This window comes from Temnothorax americanus, unplaced genomic scaffold (genome assembly GCF_048541705.1).
Source record: "Temnothorax americanus isolate GAGA-0224 unplaced genomic scaffold, ASM4854170v1 Scaffold16, whole genome shotgun sequence".
Classification (NCBI taxonomy): domain Eukaryota; kingdom Metazoa; phylum Arthropoda; class Insecta; order Hymenoptera; family Formicidae; genus Temnothorax; species Temnothorax americanus.
In genome coordinates, this window is record NW_027509297.1 from 1501650 (window position 1) to 1521874 (window position 20225).

A 20225-nucleotide genomic window follows, 5' to 3' on the forward strand; every position below is an offset into this window, starting at 1 on the left:
ATACAATTTAAGGATAACCAAATTCAAACTAAAAGAAAGAGCAACTGTTTCAAAGTAGAAGTATCAATCATTCATAAACTGCAAATGACTGAAATCTAGAAACTCTCTATATATAAACTGACAACGTTATTGAAATGTATTGGAATCTTTTCTGGAAGCACGAGGGCTGTTCTCGAACTTTGTTTTTTATAATTTTGGGAGGTTTACTTACAACTTAGTACGCTTAGTCGGAAATAGATAAGGCTGATTAAGTTATAAGTAAACCCCAAAAAGTTCGGGAACTTTTCGAACAGCCCTCGTATTCTAATTTCATCCTAAAAACATTATATACAGATTATACTTGAGAAGTAATGATTGAAGTCAACTTTTAATCAAATACTGTAGCATTCAAAGATACATGTGTACATATGTGTGTATGTCATAATTTACGTTACGTTACGAACTGAATAACATTATGGGTGCGTTCGGGGAGCGCGCTATTAGCGCTATTGCATCATTCTATCTTTATCGCTCATCAAGTGTAGAACAAGGATAGAATAAGCAAATAGCGCTAATAGCGCGGTCCCCGAACGCAGCCTATATAAGTAAGGCTTTTGCGTTAACAATTATTATAACTACTGCAATAATTAACTACTACTATTAATTAATGTAATTATTCATAATGTCTGTTATAATTAGGTGGCTATACAATCACTGTCGCATCTGACTATCTAAAGAATATGTATTATAACTGTTAATAATAAAGAAATAATCAATTTTGAAAAAAGATAAATACTAAATATATAATTAGTATGTTATTTTTCCAATTTATGAAAGAAGAATATTATTTTGTGATATAAAAGATACGGAGAATATATTATTTATTTTTAAGATTCAAAGAGAAAGAGAAAACATTTCTTTTTCAGTAATTGCGACTTGAGATCGATACAAAAGAATTTTCAACAAAACCATCAGAATTGTAGAGATACTGACAAACTCTTTTTTCTTTCTTATACTTTTCTAAAACCCCCCAAAAAAATCAAAAAATAAACCATGAAATACTTGGGCGCAGCTCGTACGAGGGACGCTCTGAAATATCGATGCACGCCGGACACGCGAAGTCGAAAGGTGTTAAGCGAGCAAGCGCGCGCGGAACCTCTTTCTCAAAGAGAAGGGACCGGTACGAGAGCGGCGGCGAGCCGCGGGAATTGAAATTGATTTCGACTGACTTCCATTACTCAAAAGGAGAGGACCGGGGCGCGTACCGCGCACCGACAAAAGTCCCGGGATCGATCCTACGAGGATAAGAGCTCGGGGGCCGCCTGAGGCCACGACGCCCCCAGTTGGACACGGACAAGAGGTCCCAGCCGGCTGTGGCCCCAGGAATTCCTGACGTTTACCAACAACCATCCGGAGAGATAGAGAAAGAGACAGAGCGAGCGAGAGAGAGAGAGAGAGAGAGAGAGAGAGAAACCGCCGACTCGCCCCTTTTGCTTGCGCCGACGCCAAGACGTCGCGCCGCGTCGCGCCGCGCCGGCCGGTGCCCAAATCTTGTCGATCTCCTCAAACCCGAACCGACGATACCGCGTCGCCGATACGTCGCGCCGCACCTCGCAAAACTCTCTAGAGGATGGACTCGTCAGCTTTTCCATTATGTCATTCGTCACATGACGGTATACTTTACGACCGATGGTCCTATCTCTTTCGTGGACCACCCAGTAGAATGATACCGTTTTCAAAATCTCTCTAAGGAGTAGTTTCCGGAGTCTGTCAGGAACACGCTTTCCACCGCGCGTATTTAAAAACTAACGAAGAGCTATATACTCGTATTACCAATTTATAAAGCCAGTAAAATTAATTTGTTTCTTTTACATATATGTATACGTTTATGTATAAGAAGATAGATATATATATGCAAAGAATATTTGTAATTTATGGTAAATTGTAAAATTCATATAAATTATATTATCTTATTTATCTCACGTTGGATTAACTTTTATGATAATTTTTTCATTAACTTTTATTTTTCGTAGAGTTTAATACAATTAGCAAAAGAATAATTCTAGTAATTTACACACCCAAGGACAACAATTTTTATATCTCAAATTTATTTTTGTAACATATACTTTTTTTTATATATTCAGATTTTACCTTATTCTTATCTACTAAAATATTCCTGAAATTTAATCATATATTATATAAGAAACATATTATTGTTTTATAATGTAAATTTATTGTGCACCCTTTTTAAAATTAAATGGTATTAAAATAAAATCGACTCGAACAAATGGTTATCGTTTATAAAAGCGAACGGTATCGCTCTCTCGAGTTTTGACTAATGTAGCAAACGACCTCCGTCGATGACCGCATCCTACAAAAGATGAGGTCCATTCATAGTTTTATGCTTGCCTCGGAATTCGAATGTAGGAGGCGTAATGTTGACATAGCAGCGGCGAGACGTCAGCGGTACGTCCCTATGCGAAGGCAATCGGATCAAGAAGTAAGAGAGAAAGAGAGAGAAAGAGAGAGAGAGGGAGAGGCGTGTACGATGGCATCGGTGCTTGTTAAAACGACCTCAGACTATCGCAGCAGGGCACTTCCTTCGGCGGCGAACCTCCAAGAGAGCGGAGGGGCCCCCCGCTCACCGAGAGAGGCTCCTCTCTTCGGCCTCGGAATCACCGCCGCGTGTCCACGGACGGATCGTTAAAGAGTAAGAGAAATAATGGGGCTCCGTGCCGAAAGTGGCGTCACGGTTTACCGCTCGATGAAGAGAGCGGGGGCCTCATAACGACGCACACCGATCTCCGAAGGATTCCGAAAGAGAATCAGGCGTTTCAATGAAACGGAACGTCCGGCTGAAACGGAGTTTCTACATCGTTATACGTTCTTGTACGCGATATGTTTTACCGTGTAAAATGGGTCATACTTATGCAAGTTAAACGAAACATGTGGACACCTCTTTTTCGTATGATAGATTTAAGTTTCGTTTAAATACGATTTGATATTACTCGATTATTTTGGAATGGCCATTGATAATTTCTAAATGGCTCTAAATCGAGAACAAAGAGTTATTAACAAATAAATTTATATCAAATCAAATTCTTTTATAGTATTGTAACAATGTCTGTCATTTCAGTCAATCATTAAAAATAATGACATTTTTACGTTTACGACGAAAATAAAGGCGTCGCATCATGAAAACGATTATTATCCGCACAGTAATTACAGGAGATATATGTGCGCTAAGAATAGATATCGGATTGAAGCGTATATCACGCCTTACAATTTTTTAACACAATTTTCTGACCGTAAAAATATTTATTTATGACATCAATATACACACACAAATAACAAATCGTACCTATATAATTACGAGCAATCTCCTCTTTATTCACAAACGTACGTTTAGGCGTATCGTATATGCCCGCCGCCTCTCCTAGACGTATATATTATAATCTGTTATGTTTATATTAGGCAGCGAAAACATTTCTACCGGTGTTCAGACTGGAGGCGGTAACTACAAAGAGAACCAGGACAAGGTAGTTTGTTAGAGAGCAGCTTGCACGAACTAACACGAGCTACTTGTTTGCACGAATGCGGAACGAACCACTCGACTGTACGGGATTACAAGCGCCTACACACGGAGTTGCGCCCTTATCTTCGATTTAATTTTGCCTTTATGTGCGCTACCGACATTAATCGCGTCGGCTGTACCAAAAGAACACTACCGAAAATTAAATAACAAAATGAAGACAAATTTACCCACCTTACGCATATGATACGAAATCACGTCGCGTTAAAGTCCGAATGCGTATTTCATGAATTCTGATCACCGTCTAGTAATAAGTCGTAAAAATCTAATTAATTAATTAATATCGTCTGAAAAAGACGTTGTTGTCTTTAACATATTCTTCTAATTATTTATTTTTGAATAATTTGTCACGACAGAGTCATATATTTCTGATAATTTCAATAAAGAAAACTATATAAAAACCGTTAAAGCCCAAATTCATATTTCTTGTAATAATTACCTGATTACTGTCTAGTAATAAATAAATAAAAAACTGAATTTAATTCATTAATATCGCCTGAGAAAGAAGGTGTTCTCTTTAACGTATACTTCTAATAATTATTTTTTATAAATAACTCATCAAAAGTCATATTTTTGGTAATTTCAACAAAGAAAATTGTATAAAAACCGAGGTCGCTATTTTAAGAGGATAAATTATATTATAATATATCTCAAAAATAAATCATGGAACTTCTTTACATATATAGATAGGATTCGTGGGTGGTCTTCGGATTTAGACGGATTATTCATCCGAACCACTCGACTTCGTCATCGTCATCGTCGCCTTTGCATTCGCATTCGGGGAAGGCTTTCGGTTTAGCCAAAAAGCATTCCTCAGCGAATTCCGAGCGTATCGGTGCAAGTAACGCCGCCGATGGGCCCGCGACAACTGACGTTTCACAGAGTCTTTTCGTGGCGAGAGAGAGAGAGAGAGAGAGGGGGGAGTGTAAAGTCGCTGGCATCTTGATGGGCGGTTTGCTTCTTTTTATCCTATCGCGAAACACGTACGTGTTTATCAAGCTCGAACCTTTACCCTTTTATCCCGCAGAATAGGTATCCCGATCTCCGAAGATATATCTTTCTCTTGTTAGCGGCGCGGCGTTCTCGGACGTCCCTACAGATTTTTAAAATTTATTCCACTTTGTATTTACAATGCGAGATCACGAAATTAGATATACAGATTCTATTTACAGGCAGACGGACACACAATATGTAATTTTGCATATATTGCTCTACCAAGCATAAATATGCAAAGTAAAATCACGGAAGACCAAAAAAGATAAAATTTGCAAATAAAATACAGATTTTTAAGATAACGTGTTGCTGTTAAAAAGAATAAATAATTAAATAAGAATATTTTTGAATTTACTACTAATTTGGATACGATTAAATGTTGAAAGAAATTCCATGATTTTTTTTCCGTCATTACATTCCTTACGATTTTTACGCGTTTCAGTTCGTTCTACACAGCATGTTCCGCACACATTTCTCACTATTTCTGCCGCCATCTAATGGGACGTCAAGCTTTAACTTAACGGAAGAAACTGAATATTCTCGCAACATATACGTATGCGCGCTCTCAATAAAAAGTAAGAGATGATGGTCGGTAAGCGTCCGGAGATTGGATCAGATCTCCCGATTACCGCGGTAATTACAAAGCCGCGCCGGCATTTTGCCGGACTCGTGGAAGCCAGCCGCAGCCGCCCTGCCGCCGCCCTGGTCCACAGCCGGCCGGGGCCGCGCGATGCATTACGCGACGCGCACGATGCAAAAACCGGGCATCCGCGCGCAAAGCATCGAGAGATAATCACCGCCACGTGACCGCCGCCAGGCCGGTCCCGTTTTTGCGGGCATTACGTGGCCCTAATCCGGCCGAAGAGGCGCCATAATTACTACGCCCTGTTCGAACCTCGTCACCGTGTGTAATTTAATAAGTTTACGCGCGATGACGATGCCGCCCGGTCGTGCCGCCCGAAAAAAAAGCTTTCGCCGCGTCTTCCGTTCCGCAGCCACCCGGTCAAATCCCTTTTAACGCACGTTAATCGCGGCACGCAACCCCGATACGAGCGATCGCTGACGATGCGATCGATACCGGTTATTGTTAGTAATTGGCAAAGTTCCGATACAAATAGAAATCGCTTATATATTTATTAAGTACATTTATAAAGTTTAAATGAGTATTATAGCTATTAGTACTTTTCTCTTAGTTTTATACAAAGAGAGATCCTTCAATTTCTGCAGTTTTATTTCAAAAGTATAAGTAAGTGATACAGAAAAGAGAATTCGATTTTTATACAAGATCGATCAGATTAACTACACTATTGTACTTTATCTTATATTTTATATTTATCGCATTATATTATATTTTGTCTTGAATCATAATAATTTTGCTTTAAAAATTCAATATTTTGTATGAGAACATTAATTAATTTAGAATTTGATTGAGTGTAACACGTATACGTGTGTTGCGTTTGATTATACTACTGTATTTGAGAAATTGGGGAGTTTTTGCAATACCGTCTTTCAGACACGGTAACCGTATCTAAATTGTTCAGATACAGAGTGAACGTATGTGAACAATTCAGATAACGTTTACCGTATCTGAAAGACGGTATTGCAAAAAAATCCCTATTAACGATAATATAGTGTATCTTTTATTTTTAATTTGTATTCAGATCGTTTGTGTTAGTTCGAGTTATTTTGTTTCATGTTGATTTTATTTGACCGACGATAATTCCAAAAGTCTGAAACTGGCGAGTCAGCCAAATTCTCCCGCTTAAGCCGATTTCAAATAGAACTGCACCGAAAATCGACGACGTTAGCAAGTTTCGCGCGCTTCGCCAAAGTTAGTCGCGGCGACTCTTATTTGCTTTTGTTGTGGGTTCTTTAAACCGGCGCGGCCGGCCTCCTATCGATCCGCCGATCTCCGCCATTTATAAACGCCTTTTAACGATCTCTTCTTTCCCGCACGAACCGCCGATTTGGTGCACGCGAATGTAAATGCCTTCGGCCGAATTTGTCGGGCCGAGAGATCCGCCAATGACAGCCTCTCGCGGACGAACGCTTCCTGATTGCGTGGCGCCTTCTTAGAATGGGTCTTTATCAATTTTACGAAGTGGCCGAAGTAGTTTTTATTAATTGGATACCGCGCGGAGTAGCCTCGAGCTGCGACAGCCGCAATTTGTCTTCCTCGTTTCTCGCCTCTCTCTCTCTCTCTCTCTCTCTCTCTCTCTGTGTTATGTCGGTCTCCTTTCTTCTTTTCCCCTCCCTCGTGAGAGAGAACTCGGGTCTTCCTGTCGCCTAATCTTTCATTCACATCGAGCGCCCATCAAACGACGCGACGCGCGTTTCATCCAACGTGCGGGTCCGCCAACATGTAAATGCGAATGCTATTTCGATATGGCAGGTAATGGTCGCAAGAAGAAATGATAGAACGTTAAGTCACTATCGCTCGTCGCTCGACGCCGTCTGGAAACTGGCTCCGTCTTCATCGCTTTTATGAAACGGTCAAGCGGCCTTTATTAGTCCGCCACTTCCCGGAGTAATCTCGACGATGGAAAGGAATACAATTTATCTTCGTTACTTCCACGGGATTTAATCTCTAGACTTTTTAATTAAAGCCGCAACATCGTTTAAACCGACTAACCTCCGCCGCGTCTCGTTCGCTAGGATCGATATTATTACCTTATATAGATATATGTACGGGGGGGGGGGTGTTCGATTTTTAGCGAATAGATATGAGAATGCGCGCATTAATCTACATTAATTCGCGCTAATTTACGTTAATAAATATGCATCTTTCGTGTACGATCGCAAAATCCAAAATGAAACGCAAGTTAAGTTAAATGGAATTCGAGATGTAATCAATATATTGTATTTCTGAAAGAAATATGAGTATATAATCGCTTATTCAACCATCAATAAGGCTGCAGAAAGATTTATCAGAGATATTTTTCACAATGATTAAGATGTTACATGCATGAAAAGACAAAAGGAACTATGCCGGAATCGATTAAACTTTTTCAAGCTAATATTGAATCTCGTGTCGTTAAATTACAAAGATTACACGGATAAATATACCGCAACGGCGTCTTATATAAAAAAATGTTTACCTTCTTTTACTCTGTATTCTCGTTAGATCGCCGCAGTAGCCGGAGCGCCTCGTTATCGTTCTAAATTATATCGCAAATAATCTTCAGATTACGGACAGAACTGAAATAGCCGGAGTAAGTTGTTGCAAGCCCGGCTCGCACGACTTCTCGAGCTCTCCTCCGCCAACGATACGAGATTTCCAACGGCAATTTTGCGAAGCCCCTTTTCCGCGCTACGAAAACCAGTGTAAAAAAAAAAGGTCGCACGCGGACGGAATAATCAGGGTCCTGATCAAAGCGCGGTTTCACGCGGCGACGGACGACGCTGACGGCTAATTAAGCGCCGGCGGACTTCTCGATGCCGCTCCGCCGTACGCGAGCATTACATGATCGGTCGTCGTATACGATTATGTCGTTTTTGCCTGTAAAAAGATCCACCGGCGTATACCGTATTCGTGCAACGCCAGTGTCCATGCCGGGACATCACAGGAAGCTTCCTATCTTTTGAATACTCGTCCCTCGCTCGCCAAGATATCTCCTTATAAGCAGCTCGCGCGTACGTTTAAACGGATACCCGAGCTGATTAGCACCTCGTTGCGTTAGTTTCGAAGAAAATGTCACGGGCTTCGTGCGAATCTGAGTTACGCAACAAACTCTCCGCGTTTTGTGAGTTTATCGTGACGCGAAAATTTCAGAAGGGTTGAATCTCTCAGAACAGGAATTTAGGACCGATGCTTTCCAATAAAGAGCCGGTCCATCAAATATATTTTAATTAAACAGAACAGCACATAAAATATTTTTCTAAATTTCTTTTGTATAATATAAGCAAGTGAGATTGAAAAATTGAGCAAAGATCCATTTGCGATTCGTAAACACTCTCGTTTCGTTCGTAAACAATCCGTTTACTACAAAGAAGACGTTTCAGATAATCGACGGCGAAAGATCAATCACGACACGCAGCGTGCGAAAACCCGCATGACGGTAGGACAAATAAATAGCCTGCATACACGGCACACGGCTCCGTCTTTACGGCTGAAACGGGGTATTGCTGTTGCAGGTGAGCGAGTGGTATAGCCGATTGGATCCGAAATCGAACACAGTGTGGTGTGTTCATTGGTTGTGGCAGGGCGACAAGCGGAGGGGGAGGAATATGCAGGTAAGAGGAAGGGGGGGATGCGTACCGGCGTGGCTTAGAAGAAAGAACGTGGCGGCACGGTTCAAAGCAATGGTGACATGTGACCGGCATTGTGAGAGCCTGAGCCTCTCTATACCGCGTAGTTATATGCTTTTCTATTGCGATGAACCGGGCTTGCTTTGACGGTCGGCCGGCTCGCCGACGTGGCGGTCTCTTCCGCGCTGTTTCGGGGCAACCCTGAAAATTGCCGACTACGATCACTCATGGCGTAAGCATAAATGTGCCACCCCGGAAGGGTCTTGTCCGGTAAGACCTTTCTCACGTATAAAAACAATAATCCGTAGTGTATGCCCTTTCGATGGCGCATGACATACGCAATATCTTGCTAGTCTTAGTTTTTGGTCGCTTCTTCAGGAAACGTATGTATTTTCGTGAAATTTAGCAGTAAAAAGTCGTTATGACGAACGTGTTGGCGCAGATTGAAGCCTGCACACTAATTTACCTCAAGTTAAATTCACTTTAATACAAGTATATCTTAATTATTTCATAAAATGTCCAACAGACATTATTTTACAGTAAAACTCAAACTATACAATTTTTAAGCGTATGTCTTTTTATATTTTTTATTTTAATACTTTTTATATTTGATACTTTGTTATATTCCCGAATTTTTGAGATCTTATCTACAAAACAATTTAACAATATTAACGTATTGTTTGATACACAAATGTAGGAAATACACGAAAAGTATGTTTTGTCATAAAAAATACCATAATAGTTTTGTGCCATCATTTTTCAACATCATGAGCGCTCATTACACACGATTAAAACAACCCAAAATGGAAGCAATCTCTGCTACGGCTTGAATCTCTCGAGGATGAGTATCGTAATGATCTAATCTGAAGGCGCAGTGACCGATCTTACGTAGCCAAGCCACGAAAAGGACACGTGTTCCAGACACGTGTGTCCTCATCGCACTTATCTTTCAGCCTATCTAGCCGCATTGTGCTCCGGACCGATTATAAATACCCGTTTCCTGCGAGTCGCGACTACCACTAAACCTCACCCCATAAATTCAGGCGGAGGTTAATAAAGTGTACTCTCCTCATTTCCACTCCACACACACTCTCTCTTTATGTTCTCTCTCTAACTTTCGATATAATTGGTGATTTTCTAAGTCTATGCTTAAATTGTTATGATATTGAAGCTATATCAGAGAGAGAGAGAGAGAGAGAGAGAGAGAGAGAGAGAGAGAGAGAGAGAATTACCGATGGATTAAAAATAGAGTTGTGTTCAACAGCAGTGCAAAAGACATATGTTTGTATTATGAATTAACACTGCGCGGACACCGTGTTTTTGGAGCATTTACCCGGACACCCTGGGACTTTTAAGTCTAAAGGGTTTTTGAAAGCGTTTCTGTGTTACAAAAAATCTATAAAAATTTTCAAAAAGTGATTTCTATACTTACATAAGGCCAGAACTGTTGCAATTTTTTTTAAGTGTTGAAACGTCAGGAGAAAACTGCAAATACGAAAAATCGTCTGTGCCTTAAAAGGTCCCCACGGTGTCTGTGTTAAAGAGTGTTGACGAGAAGAAGTAAAAACGGAAGATCGCGGAGGAAGATCAATATATGAGAAAAATTATCTAACAATAAGAGAAGAAGAGGGCATTATATGCTTAGAGAGCTGCTGATTCCAGTCACGTTATTATAGAGATGTTTAGTCGTGGTTACCGAAAGTAGAGAGAGAGGTAACACAAGTTTGTCAGTAGACTATAGACAGAGACCGTATTGATTACAAGTTTACTACGGAGTCGTAAACTCTACTCTCCCATTTGTGGTTTTCAGCCATCGAGGAGGCATTAACTAAGAAACTTGTTTTGTAAAAGATATAATACCCTCGTCTTTTTTTAACAATTTACAAATTTCAAATTGTGTACTGCACGATCAAGTTAAAATAACGATCCTCAAAGTGATTGCACAAAGCTTTGTTCTGAATATCCACCGCGTAAAAGTAAAATTGCTTGCAAGAGATATTACATGCATCGAAGAATGATTATACTACGAATAGAACTTGTGTGTTCTACATATAGATTCGCAAATAGAATATGCAATAGAGCATGTTAATAATTGTGCCATTTTTTGTTGTACTTATATATATAAATATAATTAACATATATATATATATATATATATATATATATATAGATTAATGTAAAAGAATAAAAAGAATATACATATTCTCTCAAATTAACAAACTGCTGCAAATTAATTGCAGTTATGTCGCAATAACGCAGGTCGATAACAGTCAATAATTTATTCATAACTGAGGGGGAGCAATACTCGGTTGGCAGGTAATTATATTACGCTGCGTTAATCCGCGGGATCGGAATTAATTAATCGAACTTATTGCACAAAGTTTCCGCGCGGGCTCAGGTGTGCCATTGAACGCATACTTTGACTACCTACCAGCCACAATGCCCGCCGGGATTCGGCGGCGGGTCAAACAGGAAATGCCGTTGTTGAGTTTGATTGCATTGTATTGTACCACGACGTTGATTACATCAGTTCCTGCACCTAGCATCCTTCGAATCCTTCGTGCGGACATTGGCTAGTCACGTGGTATCCCACGTCTCTCTTTGTGGGGAAGCAAGGAAATTAAATGCACGTGAAAAGCGAAAATGCGGTTTTCGAATCGTTGAAATACCGCGACACAATTGTCTGTCTACATTGTCTACAAGATCTTTGTCAAAATGGAGAAATTGAATGAAACAGTTTAGACAAGAAGAATAATTTAAGAATTAAATTCTTACTTTATGATCCAATTAAAATTGGAAATTCAATATAGATATGTTTTTCGAGAATTTGCCAGCGCACTCTCCATTTCCAGACAATATCGTCACGAATCGAACAATATTTTTCGAATATTTAGCTTTTATATTGAAAACGCTTCTACGAGCGCTTCTGCCTATTTGGATTTATCCGAAAAACAATTTTCACGTACAAATTCAAGAATTCTTTGATCTAAATAAATACGCTTTTGGCACGTAAGTGCCGTACGTATTTTCTTTAACGCTCGATGAACAATTTCGATTGTTACAAGCGCCGCGTAGAAAACGTGGACGTAAGCTGGCGCGCATCCTTCGAATCCTTAGCGTTAATTTCGGCGAGCCGCGTGCCATTCCATATTTGCGGTGCGGGGATGATTGCCAGGGTGGGCGTGTGTATGCACGCCCGCGCAGTAAACTTGTAGCCATCAGCGAGCATTACATTAATTTATCGGGTACTCGTTCCGCGGCGTTTTGCCTCGAGAAACTGCGCGCGGGGAGCGCGGCAGCATCGGCGTCGGCCGTCGTAATAAGTAACAATAAAGTAGAGGCTTATGGTGCTCGGACGGGCTCGTTTTCGCGAAAAGGCACCGAAAAGGCATTATCGATATTTATTCGGCGACCGCCCTCCATAATATTCAGAACGATTGCCCCGGCGTTCGGGCCGAGACGTTCGACTGCTGCGCCTCCGTTGAAATTTCTGTTGTGCGCGTACGCTTGAACGCATAATCGTGGATAATAATTAGAGGGCTCGTCGGCGCCGCGGTGGTCGCGCTTTAACATCGTTATTTCCCTCCCCTCCCCTCCACTCCTCGCGCTGTTCCTCTCCCGTTTCGATCTCTTTGCCCTGATCTCGTTCCTCTCGCGTATGTACACGCGCGTGCGAGCGGCACATCGGTAAAAAAAGAAAAAAATTGTTTTCTTACGACCGTAAAATCGAAAAACAACATCGTCGATCGCGATACGTGATGCACGAAGTACGACGTTAACAAGCCGGAAAAATCGTGCAGCGCGGTTTGGAAAAACAACGAAAGATTATTGCGAAATTTGCAAACTGTAGAGGAAATTGTTTTCCTTCGACATTTAATTCAAGTACGACAAACATTGAAGGGTGGTTTGTTCGCAAATTCGATTTATGACGCTGTTTTTTCTTCGCATTCTACACACGTGACAGTTTTAGAACAGCTCCTATCAATCTGTCTCTAGCGGTAGCTATATCAGTTGTATCAATATTTTTGAATGATACAAATGAAACAAGCACTTCGCTTTCAGTGCTTTCACATATCATTTATTATTAAAGATTAACATTTGTAACATAGTATTTGTATAGTGTCAAAATATTTGCGATATTCCCTTTATAATATCGTACACACCAATTAATTATGTGTACTCAGAATGAACAATTATCTTGCTAATATTTTGATAATATTATTAGAATGAAAACTATTAATAATAAATGTTTTACGCGTGTAATCGGTAATATATTGCAATCAACAAAGTAAAATCACTCTGTCGCTGTATTAAATCTGTTATCTATTGTTACCAACAGATTTCAATATAAATGTATTGAAAAATCAATAGTTATATAGTATAATAATAATAATTCATGATTACGAAAGCGACAAATTTTTTATTTTTTGTGGTACCACCAAAAAAATCTTAAGAAAAAACACATACATTTATGTTCGTTTGAAAAACCACAAAAACTGTTTTTTTCTTCTAAATTTCTTTTGTATCTCATAAAAAATTCTCATAAATGTCTATTACCTGCACATAACCTTATAGCAACCTACAGCTTTTTACAACGCTATTTGTCTCGGCAAATGGAACCTCTTTCAACAAAAAGACAATCTAAAAACATGACATTTACGGCCTTTCTATATATCAAGTCTTTAAATTTTTTTCTCTTTATTCCCAGAAAGTGAAAAAAAAAATAGTCATGGCAAACTAAGTGATCCTATCTTTATCTCGGATCGAGAAATTCGAAAATAATCCGAGAATAACTATCCTGTCCTCGTTAACGACTTATGTATTTTTCACGTAGGGCAGGCTTCATCGATTCGGCGTTCCATGGTAATTTCGCGAATGGACCGTTTCGATGGTTCCCTCGATTCGGAGAGAGAGAGAGAGAGAGCTGGAGTTATAGGTCAGCTTTGCAGCGGTGGCGACGGCGGCGGACATGTGGCGGCAAGATGAAAGCTCTCTACCGCGATGTTTACATAATAGTAGTCCACCGTAATTCTCCCCCTCCTTTTTTTCGCCCCACCATCTCCTACAATTTCTTCGACATTCTCACACTTCACCCGTCTCTCTCTTTTTCCGCGTCTTCTTCCATTCGCCACTACTCTCTCTTCAGGCTTCTCCTTTCACAAACATCCACCTTCCTCTTTTATTCCTCTTCGATTTCTATCGCCCGCTTCAGTCTTCTTTCGTGCTTTATTTGTACGGTGAATTTTTCTTTGATTGAAGTGAAGTGTTGTTCTTCCATTTGAATTTATGATGATACGCGCATTGATTATTTCATCCTCGTTTCATTATCTGGCACTTTTGATTTTTCACTGCTTTTACGTTCTCTTATCGTATTCTGAACTTATCCGAGATCTAATCAATATCAATTAAATGATTTTTATTAAAAAAGCCAATATTAAATCAATACTTACTCTAATTACAGTAGCGTGAATTATGTGATGACTTATTCAATCGTCAATCAATTTCATTATTAGATATATAAATAATCATTTATATTTTGAGAACATCTTTATACACGGAGGGAATTTTTTGTTAATTTTACCCTTAAATTTACTACAAACTTGGGACAACTTGGTAACCAAGGAATTTTTAAAATACCTATACAAAGACATTTTACAAACAACGTGATAAAAATTACCAAGCAGATTGGTAAATTTTGAAAAATTATTGAAATTTTCTAGATATATTTTAGTTAAATTAATCAAACATATTTTATATTTTAATGTAATGGATATTAATATTTTTTATTATGGTAGATATTAATCAGAATAGCTCGCATAAAATTTTTGGTGGTACATGTTGTCCTACAATTACCATGATTTCAGGGTAAATTTTAAGAGAAAATTCTCTCCGTATAATAATAAACAACTCTGATCCAATAACTCGCTTACTTATCACATCGCATCGTCATCAGCCCAGCTATCATTATCTCATTTATTCACCGAGATTTGGCCATCCAACGTTCTCATACCATCCGATTTCCGCTCGATCGCTTTTATTCCCCCGTCATTTTAATATTCTCCGGCCTCATCCTTTTTTCTCTCCGATTCCTTCTCTCCGCATTGGCCCGCGGTATACCGCGCTTCTTCCCATCCCTATCATCCCCTCCTAGTTCCTCGAGCTGCACTTTTATTTCTCCTCCCTTTCTGTTTCTTTGATTCCACATTTCTCTTATCGCCCTCCTCTCTTCCTTCTCCGTTCTCCTCGTCCCCCTCGAAAGTTTCCGTTTCGTTGACCGCAGCTCCTCCTCCAACCCCTCCTCCAACCCCCATCCCTGGCATGCACACGCATCACCGATTCAAACGCGACATATACGCATCCCCCCATTCTCCGTGGAACTGCGTGGCTAACATCAAACGTGCCGACAACCACGACGCGCACCTGCCTCCGTCGCGCGCGCGAGTAAACGGCTCGTTCCTTCCTACTCTTATCCCTCACGGGTATTCTCATTACCCCCACTGGCAGCCGAGTACCCTCATTGGCAACGACGTGTCTTGGTAACCCATTACCCCGCACTCTGTTTACTCATACACATACAGAATCATCTTACTAATCCTCTAGTTAAAAAAAACATTCATGCTGGTCTCAACCATCTTTATCAGACTTTATTGTAAGCTAAATCTCTTTGTTTTTATATTAATTGAAGTATATATCAAGAGTCACGGTAGTGTCTCGCGCCAAGTACACGCGGAGCGAGACCGACCGTGACTCTTTTTTATAAATTTTTATATAAATCAAATTCTTTGTTTCCTAAAGTTTCAGAAATGAACCACTTTTTTAAACTATAATTAAACAAGTTTACTTTAAGAGAAAAATTTTATCAATATAATTATTTTATTTTAAAGTACTTTTAATACATATATATAATGTCCTCTATATAATAAATATTAAACTATGTTTTTTTAAATTTTAATTTTTTTGACAATTACTAACACACATAATAAGATCAAAATAAGAGAACATTTTCTTATTAATACGTAAATACATTTATTAATAATCTATGTTAAAATGTGCGTAAAATAGCAGATATCTTCTAAATAAATTGTAATATTATATCTTAAAAGTTTCTCTTGAAAAAGTAGTATGATATATATTGCAAATAAAATGAACAAACAATCGTTGCCATGAATTCATGCTTCGTTTATGTTATTTTCTCTAAAATCCTTCACTTTAGTATGCGATCGTATATCCCGCATCCCACATTTAATTAACTAGAAATTTGCGACATAGTAGGAAGACCCTCGAAACGTTAAGAGCTTGCAGTTGTGTTCTATTATGGTACCGCTATTTAACACAGTACAAAGCCATAATTATCTCCACTAACGAACAAAGATAGCAACAATGAAAAGCCAATTTAGCAGTTGCATTGACACGTTAACATCTAATCATCACATCCCTAAAGCCCTAAATCCTACTAATTTTATTATAATTTCAGTTTGATAGATAAAATGCCATACGAACTACACATGTAAATAAATTTCTTAAATACAAAAAGGTGTCTAAAATTTTGTAAAAATAATAGCTATAGCTTTCACAAAATATAAGAAAATCTCCTAAATCTCCGTGAGACGATCACGCGAAAGTTATATCGTGTTAATGCCTGGCAATATTTAAAACTGGCAGGAACCGTTTACAACAGGACTGCAAAAGCGTTATTATCATTAATTTTCACCACGATATTAATAATAATAGCTGCACTTTAGTTGCGAGAATTAACGATGATAGCGCGCGTTGTCGTGCTTGTTTAAGATGCTGGCCGGCAGCTCCAGCCGGTATCTCCGCCGCGAGCTCTGAATTTCGCTCTTGATGCGGCTCTCTCACCGATTCAGTCGAAGGATATCGCGAGCTTGCTATCAGTTCCCCGCGATTGTGACGGGGTTTGGCCACAGTGTACAGGCAACGCCGCTGAAGCAACAAGGAGGTAAGACAAGCGAGAAAAAAAAGAGATAAACAAGAGGTAGATCGTCGAGGAAGGGATGAAAGAAGCCGACTGCCCTCCGAGATATTCCCCTCCTATGTTCCACGAGAGGTCCCCCTTTCTTCGACTACTACACACCTGGTCGCAACTCCCTCGTCATATCCTGAGTCCGCCGGTATCAAAACTACGATTGTGCGCACACACAACCGCGGCCTGCCGTCGCGCAAAACTGTTTATTATTGTGTTCTTTTATCGAGTTATTAATTGTTCGGAAACGAGGTCTATTATTGAGAAGTTATTAAAAATAATATGTATTTTAAAAGGCAATAATTGTTCATCATATTTAAGAATATGGTGCAAATTAAGTCTTGAAATGCGAAAAGTTTAGAGACAAGAATATAAATGCGACATGTATATAAATATTACAATTAAGATGTACAAAAATTATGGAATAGAAAACTTGATAGCTCATTATCATTGTAATATAAACACTCTCTCTTGTATTTTAGACTTAAGACTTTTCTCGGCAAATCAAGATATTATATAACCCATTGTTGCCCAATTTCAATGTTTAATCGTGATCTTTCGTCGCGACGCGCGTATATTGCCCGAACAGTGGGTGTTCCAGCATCATAATTCGTTTTTACTACGTTTACGCGAGCGTTACTTCTGTAGTAACTTACGATATATCACTCGTTTACGCGGAGTAAATTATCGTAAGTTACTACAAAATTTTGTTTACGCGAACGAATTATCGTAAGTTACTACAGAAGTAACGCTCGCGTAAACGTATATTTGTCCATTATCCTAGCAAAACAGGTATTGTTTGTTGCGTAATTGCATCGCGTGCGCGTCATTAACGGAAGAATAGGCCGTGACTATCAGTCTTTTGAAAATTGTATTCGTGTGTGCAAACGTAGGGCGCACCGTGTAACGTACATTTAAATTACTCCGTTCCTAATATAATATTCCTGCTTCGTTATATCTATTGAATCCATGTATGAAATGTAACATTTTAACGGTATATCTGGAAAAGTCACAAAAAGATAAGGTATTCAAAATTCATTCAATTAAAACTTCAGGTACATTTACATACATACGTCGCATTAAAGCTTGTATTTTTATAATGTTACTTTCAACAAGATAGTCACGGAAATTCGTACACGATGATAACTGGATACATTCGCAATTTGTGAATACAGAACAAGATCGTGAACAGCCGAGCCGTTCGTTCGGAACACTCCACGGCACTTTTCGAGCATCAATTCGGTACTTCGTTTCGACTGCGAATCGGCCTAAATTGGCATCGACCGGTTTGACGATGACTCAGAATTATTATTATTTTTTTTTCCGATTCGCCCGGCTTCTGATCTTTCGCTTATCATTAATTCGATACGATAATATTACGGCGACACGTTCTCCACTAATAACGTCAAGTCGATCGCTTTGGCCCGCCGCTTTTCTGGACGCTGTTGATCGCCGACGACCATTCGAAGATACGGTTTAAGAAGGAGAAACGCGCGCGTTCGATATATTCGCGGGGCGTATACATACGTAATCTTTTCGCAAATTTACTTATCGGCTCCATTACGCTCACATATTCATTTATTTATTTATGCGCGGTTCACGGTATGCAAATGCGGACGCGCCGTCGCCCGTCGCCCGTCGCCCGTCGAAAGCCAAATTTGGGTAAAACTGAAATTCAGATTCGGACAGTCGGAGATCCCACGTTAAGCCACAGTCAAATTTCGACTGAAATTCTAATGTAAGTGGGAAACAGCGCGGCGCCAGGTGTCGAAACGCGCGAGAGTGCATTGGTGGAAACAAGAATAGGAATTATTTGTTTGGTTCATTCCGGACTGTGCGTTCTTAAGCATTCCACGTGGAATTCCATTCTCCGTACTTAAGCAAATCAAAGAGAAAGAAGAGATAAAAAGAAAAACCAGTGTATAATAATTTAAGTTTTTTATACTCGCATGTTTCGAATTAGAAGAAGCAAAACAATATATAGTTAAATATAATATAATTTTTCTTCTTCTTTTCTCTGTAATTTTTTTCATTTTAATTATTACGTTTTTTATTTTGCATATCTTTCTCACTGTTCATAACAAATTTATAATAAGCAATCTTTCATTCATTATATCTACTTTTGTCAATTAATTAATATCTGTTATTCTATTCTTTAAAAACTTAATTTTCATAGATCTATCGTGAATCAACTTTTCACATTTCCACGCTATAAATTGTCATTTCATCGTACGTTCGTCCTCACTATTTATACATATACAATTAATTCTGTTTCTGCTTAATTCACGCGGAGGATTATTTCGAGAACATAATAAATTTCTATTCTACTCCGTTTCCTGTCTCTATTGAAGCCACGAGCCCCGCGGAGGTTCCGTGAATCGGCCGCAGCGTTAAGAGTCGGTACGGCGAGTGGATATCAAAGAGAGTATCGTGCAGCCTTCCCGCCGGCAGCAGGCGGCTTCTAGCTGCTAATGATCGCGGTGTACCGTAACGTGCTACACGATTCCGACGATAAACTACAACGCACCCGGCAGCACCCGCGGCACCGCAAACCCGTTTTTCGAGCGGACTTTTTCACGCTCCTCTTCGTTCTCCGTCCGGCTCTCCTCTTTCTCCATCCCTCTCTCTCTATCTCTTTCTCTTCTCCTCCTCGTTCGCTCGTAAGTATCTAACAATAAGTACGCGCTACTCGACGAAGCGCCTCGTCGCGATAGACTACCGGCTTTTATGGCGGGCATAGTATGTGCACCTACGTTACCTTATCTCGTTACACGTGTCATTAACGTGGCGGCGCCCGGTCAAGGTATACGAGCTCTTTTTGCGCGAATGTTAACGACGTAGCGATAACTGCAACACGTTAAACGGGAACGCCTCGCGATCACGCAGTGTGTGTTCCTAATGTTCATATATTATCTCGGTCCGCCAAAATATTCCTGGTTTCGAACCATCGATGATTAAATCGGTTGAGAACAGTTGCAATGTTTGAGTAAAAACCGAGATTACACGCGTTTGATTATTTTTCTTTTGTTCCTGTGTTGCTTTATATTAAATTTTAAAACACAATCCGTGGTAAAAACAGCTCGTATAGGAGTACAAAAGTAGTCGAGAACTTGCTATAAAATTAATCTAAACATCAAATATGCTGTACATTTACATGAAGCTGGAGGTTTATTTCCACTCGAATTTGTGAACTTTTAATTAGTTTAATTATTATGTTTATGCTAACTTTCTCTATCCGTCTAGCAGTATATTTCAAAGAAAATAATAATTAAGTAACGTAGCTTTACAAACAAATAAATATAATTACAAATAAAAATATCTTATATATAATTATTGTTAATGGTAAATATAATTATAACATTGTTAAAGTTTCGTATTTCAAGTATTTTGTGTAAAAATAACAAAAAATTATATATACCGATACATTTA

The 20225-nt window shown here is 39.3% G+C and overlaps 2 protein-coding genes across 3 annotated transcripts in view; one reads left to right on the forward strand and one right to left on the reverse strand.

The window, feature by feature from the left end:
- Notum (palmitoleoyl-protein carboxylesterase notum) overlaps positions 1-20225 on the forward strand; it is a 600456-nt gene that overhangs the window by 549556 nt on the left and 30675 nt on the right. The window contains exon 1 of one of the 2 annotated variants that reach the window (XM_077402647.1): positions 16400-16772. The exons of the other annotated variant lie outside the window; for it this stretch is intronic. The gene's annotated coding sequence lies outside the window, so the exon portion shown is untranslated. Of the gene's footprint in view, positions 1-16399; positions 16773-20225 lie in introns of those variants that run through there. 2 annotated transcript variants of the gene reach the window in all.
- Kair1d (Kainate-type ionotropic glutamate receptor subunit 1D) overlaps positions 1-20225 on the reverse strand; it is a 386506-nt gene that overhangs the window by 322467 nt on the left and 43814 nt on the right. The gene's annotated exons all lie outside the window — the stretch shown is intronic.